This window comes from Gekko japonicus, unplaced genomic scaffold (genome assembly GCF_001447785.1).
Source record: "Gekko japonicus isolate JY-2015 unplaced genomic scaffold, Gekko_japonicus_V1.1 scaffold4950, whole genome shotgun sequence".
Classification (NCBI taxonomy): domain Eukaryota; kingdom Metazoa; phylum Chordata; class Lepidosauria; order Squamata; family Gekkonidae; genus Gekko; species Gekko japonicus.
Window position 1 is genome coordinate 61,000 of NW_015163236.1, and position 7,611 is coordinate 68,610.

General features: G+C 57.3%; 1 long non-coding RNA gene across 1 annotated transcript in view; it reads right to left on the bottom strand.

Moving 5' to 3' along the window:
* LOC107106981 overlaps positions 1-5,990 on the bottom strand; it is an 8,523-nt gene extending 2,533 nt beyond the window's left edge. The window contains exons 1-2 of the long non-coding RNA XR_001482381.1: positions 5,900-5,990; positions 4,238-4,353 (exon numbers count right to left, since the gene is read on the bottom strand). This is a non-coding gene — a long non-coding RNA (uncharacterized LOC107106981). The remainder of the gene's footprint in view (positions 1-4,237; positions 4,354-5,899) is intronic.
* Positions 5,991-7,611: the final 1,621 nt, after the last annotated feature.

The window sequence follows — 7,611 nt, forward strand, 5'->3', positions numbered from 1 at the left end:
GGTTCACCCCCTTCTTTCCCCCCCCCCCCCAAATCCCCCACACTCGGCTACCCTCTATGTCCACACAGGTCTTGCGACCCCCACGAATCAACTCTTCCAGGGTTGCCACCTTGTGAGTTTAATGATGGGAGTTCAGGATCAGGAAAGAAAGAGATTCACTTGCCGAACCTGGGCCAGGGCCCAGTGAGCCATAGCGTTGGATGGGTGGTGGTGGGGGGCCGCTACCCAAAGCGTGGGGGGCGCCCTCCCAGCAGAGAGCAGGGTGAATGGGCGACAACGTGGCGGCGGGCGTGCCGTGCTGGCGAGCGCCAGGCAGTGCAAAAGGGAGCCCGACATGATGATGCCAGCCGGAGGTGGAGGCACGTGGTGTGGGGGGACCCCTCTGGCACCTGGGACAACCCCCCCCCCCAGCATGCACAGGCGAACGGGGCCTGGCCTTGCTCGGAGACTGAGAGGGAAAAGGCTGCTGCGGTCACAGTGGAGGGCTCAGAGAAGGGGGCTGCAGCGGTGGGAAAAGGCAAACTCCATGTTAGGGATTCTGAGGAAAGGGACTGAGAACAACCCAGAGGATACTGCAAAGCCCCCTGTGTAGATCTACAGTGCGGCCTCATTTGGAAGACTCTGTACAGTTCTGGTCACCAAATCTCAAAAAGGACCCTGCAGAGCTGGAAGAAGGACAGGAGGGAGCAGCCGAGATGATTGGGGAGGCTGGGGGGGGGGGCTGGAGCACCTCCCCTTTTAAGTCTAGAAAAGAGATGACTGGGGGGGGGGACATGATAGAGATGTATAAAATTATGCACGAGATGGAGAGAGCTGACAAAGAGAACCTTCTCTTCCTCCCCCCAAATGCTAGAGCTCGACAGATTCACAGAGGAGAGGTCTATCAGTGGCTACTGGCCATGGTGACTAAAAGGAAACCTCCACATTCAGGGGCAGCAAACCTCTGGATCCCAGAGCCAGGAGGCAACATCAGGGGAAGGCCTCGGCCTCTAGGCCCTGTTGCTGTCCCTCCAGGGAACTGGCTGGCCACTGTGTGAGACGGGAGGCTGGACTGGATGGACCCTCCCTGGTCTGACCCAGCAGGGCTCTTCTGAGGATCTTCTCAGGGGAAGGCCTCAGCCTCTCTGCCTTGCTGCTGGCCCTCCAGGGGAACTGGCTGGCCCCTGTGTGAGACGGGAGGCTGGACTGGAGGGACCCTCCCTGGTCTGACCCAGCAGGGCTCTTCTGGTGTCCTGATCAGGGGAAGGCCTCGGCCTCTCTGCCCTGTTGCTGGCCCTCCAGAGGGACTGGCTGGCCCCTGTGTGGGATGGGAGGCTGGACTAGAGGGACCCTCCCTGGTCTGACCCAGCAGGGCTCGTCTGGTGTCCTTCTCAGGGGAAGGCCTCGGCCTCTCTGCCCTGTTGCTGGCCCTCCAGAGGAACTGGCTGGCCCCTGTGTGGGATGGGAGGCTGGACTAGAGGGACCCTCCCTGGTCTGACCCAGCAGGGCTCTTCTGGTGTCCTTCTCAGGGGAAGGCCTCGGCCTCTCTGCCCTGTTGCTGGCCCTCCGGAGGGACTGGCTGGCCCCTGTGTGAGATGGGAGGCTGGACTGGAGGGACCCTCCCTGGTCTGACCCAGCAGGGCTCTTCTGGTGTCCTTCTCAGGGGAAGGCTTCGGCCTCTCTGCCCCATTGGTTGGCCCTCCAGGGGGACTGGCTGGCCCCTGTGTGAGACGGGAGGCTGGGCTAGAGGGACCCTCCCTGGTCTGGCCCAGCAGGGCTCGTTCGTAACAATGCACAGGGTTGCCATTCCCCTCCTGATGGGGGCAGGGGTTCCCCCGATTTTGGGGCCCCCAATCCACGGGACGGCAGGGCCCTGAAGAGCCGTGTCCCGCCCAACACAATGGCATCACCCAGAGGGGACATCATTGAGCCAGGCACATTGCGTGGGGGGGGGGGGGCAAAAGCCTCTCGGGGCCAGAGAGGACTGCAGAGGGGAGGGCAGAGGGGGCGGCTCCTGCGGGACTCAGCAGAGGAGGAGGAGGAGGAGGGACTCAGCAGGGCATCGGGCTCATTTGTTTATCTGTTTCGTTAAGGCTTCTATCCCGCCTTCCCCACAGTGTAGGCTCGGGGCAAGTACTCAGGCAAAACAATCTACCCTCCACCAAGTGCCTCCTGAAATAGCCCCTGAACATCCCAGAAACCTGGGCGCAAACTCTCTCGGGGCCAGAGAGGACTGCAGAGGGGAGGGCAGAGGGGGCGGCTCCTGCGGGACTCAGCAGAGGAGGAGGAGGAGGAGGGACTCAGCAGGGCATCGGGCTCATTTGTTTATCTGTTTCGTTAAGGCTTCTATCCCGCCTTCCCCACAGTGTAGGCTCGGGGCAAGTACTCAGGCAAAACAATCTACCCTCCACCAAGTGCCTCCTGAAATAGCCCCTGAACATCCCAGAAACCTGGGCGCAAACTCTCTCGGGGCCAGAGAGGACTGCAGAGGGGAGGGCAGAGGGGGCGGCTCCTGCGGGACTCAGCAGAGGAGGAGGAGGAGGAGGGACTCAGCAGGGCATCGGGCTCATTTGTTTATCTGTTTCGTTAAGGCTTCTATCCCGCCTTCCCCACAGTGTAGGCTCGGGGCAAGTACTCAGCCAAAACAATCTACCCTCCACCAAGTGCCTCCTGAAATAGCCCCTGAACATCCCAGAAACCTGGGCGCAAACTCTCTCGGGGCCAGAGAGGACTGCAGAGGGGAGCGCAGAGGGGGCGGCTCCTGCGGGACTCAGCAGAGGAGGAGGAGGAGGAGGGACTCAGCAGGGCATCGGGCTCATTTGTTTATCTGTTTCGTTAAGGCTTCTATCCCGCCTTCCCCACAGTGTAGGCTCGGGGCAAGTACTCAGCCAAAACAATCTACCCTCCACCAAGTGCCTCCTGAAATAGCCCCTGAACATCCCAGAAACCTGGGCGCAAACTCTCTCGGGGCCAGAGAGGACTGCAGAGGGGAGGGCAGAGGGGGCGGCTCCTGCGGGACTCAGCAGAGGAGGAGGAGGAGGAGGGACTCAGCAGGGCATCGGGCTCATTTGTTTATCTGTTTCGTTAAGGCTTCTATCCCGCCTTCCCCACAGTGTAGGCTCGGGGCAAGTACCAACACACAGGTCTACAATCATGCAGATTTGCAGTTAAAACCATTAATAATTTACAATTAAGGTCTGCAACTAAAGTAGCTTTACCAATAAAACACATTATAGCAGTCAATTTAAAATCAATAAGATCACCACGGACCAAAACCATGGCATGCCTCAGCGGATCACAGTGTGGTGGTCCCCTCTGGCTTCCGAGAACTGTGGTCTCTCTGGAGGGGAGGCCGGGGCAAACGGATGCCCCTTAAATGAAGGGCGGGAAGGGGCTGGCTGGAGCCCAGGGGAGACTCTCCCACCGTCAGGGCTGTGCCAGAGTGGGACCGGCTGCCGTGGCCGGACACGGGTCCCTTCTGGCCAGGGATGCTATCGGGCGGATCCGGCACGGAGCGGGAGGGGCGGGACTGGGTGGCCCGCGGGGCCCCTCCCAGCTCTCTGGGTGGCTCCATGGAGTCTATGAGGACGGCCAGGACCTCCTGCGGGTGGATCGCGGTGATTCTGGCTCAGCAGTAGAAAGAGAGGGGGCTTTTTTTGGGAGGGGGTTGTTGTTGTTATCCCCTGAGAGGGTGGGGGGACACATACACACACACACAGACGCTCAAAATAAAATAATTAAAAAACCCCGCAGGCTTTGCAAATGCTGGCTGCTCTGCCTGACTGGCTCGACAGCATTCTGCTTTTGTGGCTTTGTCCCCCCCCCCCCGCCCCCGCCACGGCTGCCCCGTTTCTCGTCTTGTCCCCCCCGGGAATCTGTGGCTTTGCCCCCCCCCCCCCGCCACGGCTGCCCCGTTTCTCGTCTTGTCCCCCCCGGGACAGCCAGCCAGCCAGTCGTGTGTCCCTGCGTGTCCCTCTGCCAAGCCCGCGGAGGCCCCCGTGCCGCTCGGCCCCCGGCTCCCTCTGAGACGTGTGTCTCGGTCTCTTCCCGGGTCCCTCCCCTCCGCCTTCTGGGGTTTCTCTGGTCCAGGGGATCTTCTGCTCTTCTGCTCCAGAGAGGCATGCTCAGAGAAAGGGGCCTGACCAGGACTGCCCCACAAAGCAGGACTTGGGCTGCCCCACACAGGCTAGCGCCCCCGCCCGCCACCCGGGCCAGGGCGGGGGGGGGGAGGCTTTCCCTGAGCTTGGAGGGGACTGACCGTTTCAAAGACGGGGTTCTGCTCGGCCGGGGCAAACAGCAGTTCCTGCCCCTCCTCCTCTTGCACGGCATCAATCCCGTCGTCCTCGTACTCTGTCAGGCAGTCCGATTCCTCTCCTGCTTGGTGCGCAAAGAGACATCTGATCACCCCCAGGACGGACTCAGGGTTTTCACAAATCCGCACCTTCCCCTCAGGACCAGCCCCTGGAGAGTCAGTGCGGGGGAGTGCTTATCTGGGAGAGCCAGGCTCAAACTCCCACGTGTGCCATGGAAGCTTGCTGGGGGACCTTGGGTCAACCATATGCTTTTTGCCTAACACACCTCATAGGGTTGTTGGGAGGATAAAACTGAGGAAAGAAGAACGGGGCAGGCCACTTTGGGTCCCCGTGGTGGAGAAAGGCCGGATATAAATGAATGAATGAGTAAACGAATCCCCTCTGACAATGCCCTCACCCACGGTTTTCAGACATTTCTACCGGTGCCTCCTCAGTCCTCCCTCTCCTATTCTGAGCCGCTTGTGTGTGGTGCGCGCCTTCCCACGCACGAGCTCTTCAGTCTGCCCACACAGCACTTGCTATGTCTGTCTCGCCAATAAGCCCGCGAGGTCGCCAAGACGGCTCAATAAGGGTTCTACAAAGCTATTCCTTCCACGATGCTCCTGGCCAAACAGGAAGCAGGGGAAAGACTGGATAGGAGATCATGTAGAAATAAAGGCTGGACCATACAACAGAGACTCCCTCATGGATCACTGCCTTGTCGTGGCGAGGGGGCTTGCGTGGTTTGATGAGGCTGTGGGCTATGCCGTGGAGGGCCTCCCAGGACAGACAGGCCACAGCAGAGGACTCAGCTCCCTCCACCCATCCCTTTTGGGGGGGGGGGCAGCTGCTGGTGACCGTGCAAGGAGGCGGCTCCCGTTCTGTGTGTGTGTGAACCCCCACCCCCCCCAGGCCGCTCAGGCACAGACCGCGGCCCTCTCATAGCCCCCCCTATGAAAAAGGGGAGTTGGCTCAATTCTGAAGTAAAACCAGAAACATTTCTTCAATAAACGTTGTCTATTATTCAGGTGAATGAGTATCGTGACAAACAGAAAAAACTCTTGAGAGAAAAAACCCCTCTCAGCCTCAACTGGGAGGCGAGGGAAGAAGCAGAGAGCAGCGGTGGAGATCCCAATCTCTCTCTCCGTGGCGGCGGCAGAAGGAGAACGGAGGGAGTCGCGCCCCCCCTCCTGGCCCTGCGGCCCCTTTGGCAGGGGAGGGCCGGGGGGAGGAGGGGCGCGCCCAGCCCGCCGGAGAGCTCTGGGGATCTTTTCCATGGCCGGCCTGTGACTGTGCCGATGCCACAGAGGAGGAGAACACCGGAACGGGGGCAGCCGCCTGTGGACCTGGGTATGTCTGGGGAGCTCGGTCCGAGTCCAGGAGCACCTCCGAGACCAGCAAGACTTCCGGGGTGTTCAGCTGTCAGGAGCTCCCCTCAAATGCTCACCCCCCCCCAACATCTCGTTAGCCCTCTAAGCGTGGCCCCCGGAGTCCAGCCCAGCTGTTCTCCTGCAGACCAGCACAGGGCCACCCTCTGGAACTCTGGGCGTGGCCGGGGGGGGGGGGGGGAAGGGGGGCACTGTGGCAGGAATCCCCTGAGGGCCCGGGAAGGACGGACCGGCACTCACCGTCTGCGTAGCTGTCGGACACGTAGCTCTTGGCTGGCTCAATGCGAGACACGATCTCAGCCAGGTCGGTGAATCCTGCACTGGGACACGTCAGCACCTGGAACGGGAGAGGAGAGTGACGTCGAGAGGCAGGAGAATTGGGGGCGGCGGGGGGGGGGATTAACAGGGCATCCCGAGGAGGAGGAGGAGGAGGAGGGGAGGACTCAAGAGGTGCAGCGCTGCTACTCCCCTAAGTAGGTGTCAGGTGAAAAGGAGGAGAATCTGGAATGGACACCACCAGGCCACACCTTTGCTCTCTTGCAAAAGTAGAAGAGATTGGATTCATACCCCGCCCTTCACTCGGAGTCTCAGAGCACCTTACCACCTCCTTCCCCTCCCCACAACAGACAATACCCTATGAGGTGGGTGGGGCTGGGAGAGCTCTGAGAGAACTTGTGACTGACCCAAGGTCACCCAGCTGGCTGCATGTGGAGCAGTGTCAGGTCCAACAGTCAAACAACTGGAGTACAGCCTTCCAAGAAGCATATACTTTATTGTCAGTACTACTGGTCAGGAACACAAGCACTGTTAGGAATGATTCAAAAGGGAAAGCTTACTGAAATATACAAACGCCCCCCCCCCCCATGGGCCAACTGGCCTGATTCCCGCGGGCGGGAAGGAAAAACCGAAGGCACAAAGCAGCTGAGCTGGGAAACGAAACCAGTCCCACGGTTAATTAATATGAAGACACTACAATTAGACAGTGGTGCAAGGTTACAGATAACAGGAGAAACGAGACAGGGAAAGGAATGCGGCACCCCCTTGTACACAGGTCCATAAACAATATGGCAGTGTAGCTGACATTCTGCCCACCAATGCTCCCTCTAAGGTGTGCAGTCTTGTGAGCAGAAATTTTACCCTGTGAGCCAAAAATGGTGCTAGTTTTAAAACTGTGAGCAGGCCGACATTTAAAAAAAAAAAAATTCAGTGTACAGACAAAACATACAAACATAACATATTAACTATTAACATTTGTATTACAAGCCATATATTTATATTAAACGTATTTATATTTATATGGAACATATTTGTATTACTTATATGACTCTTTCAAACTATATTTTAGAAAGGACTGTTCTGACTTTTGGGATAAGTTTAAACAAAAATCTTTTGTGTGTATGCACAAAACCCCACACCATAGGTTTTCTTACATTTATAGAGATCAGCGGGTTACATCTTTTAAAAAGCCCCCCCAAAACAGTCCCTCACTAAGCATACTCCCAACAGTTACAAAATGGAGATTAAAACTAGGAAGAGCTGCAGTTATATTACTTTGTCTTATTGTTTTAGTTAAAACCTGCCTCAAGCAGGGTCTTTGGAGATACCTCTTAACAAATAAATAGATAATAAACAAATGATGTGTCTTTCCCTTGGTTGTTTTGGTATACAGTTAGAAGAACGGACTGCAGCATGTGAGTTCTAACCCTACCTGCTCTATCCCACACATAATCTTGTAAACCTTGTAATCTTGTATTGTTTTAGTTAAAACCTGCCTCAAGCAGGGTCTTTGGAGATACCTCTTAACAAATAAATAGATAATAAACAAATGATGTGTCTTTCCCTTGGTTAATTGTTTTGGTATACAGTTAGAAGGATGGGCTGAAGCGTGCGAGTTCTAGTCTCCTGTCCCCTCCGGATATTTTGTTGTTGCTGCTGGGAGAGTTTTGCTGCTG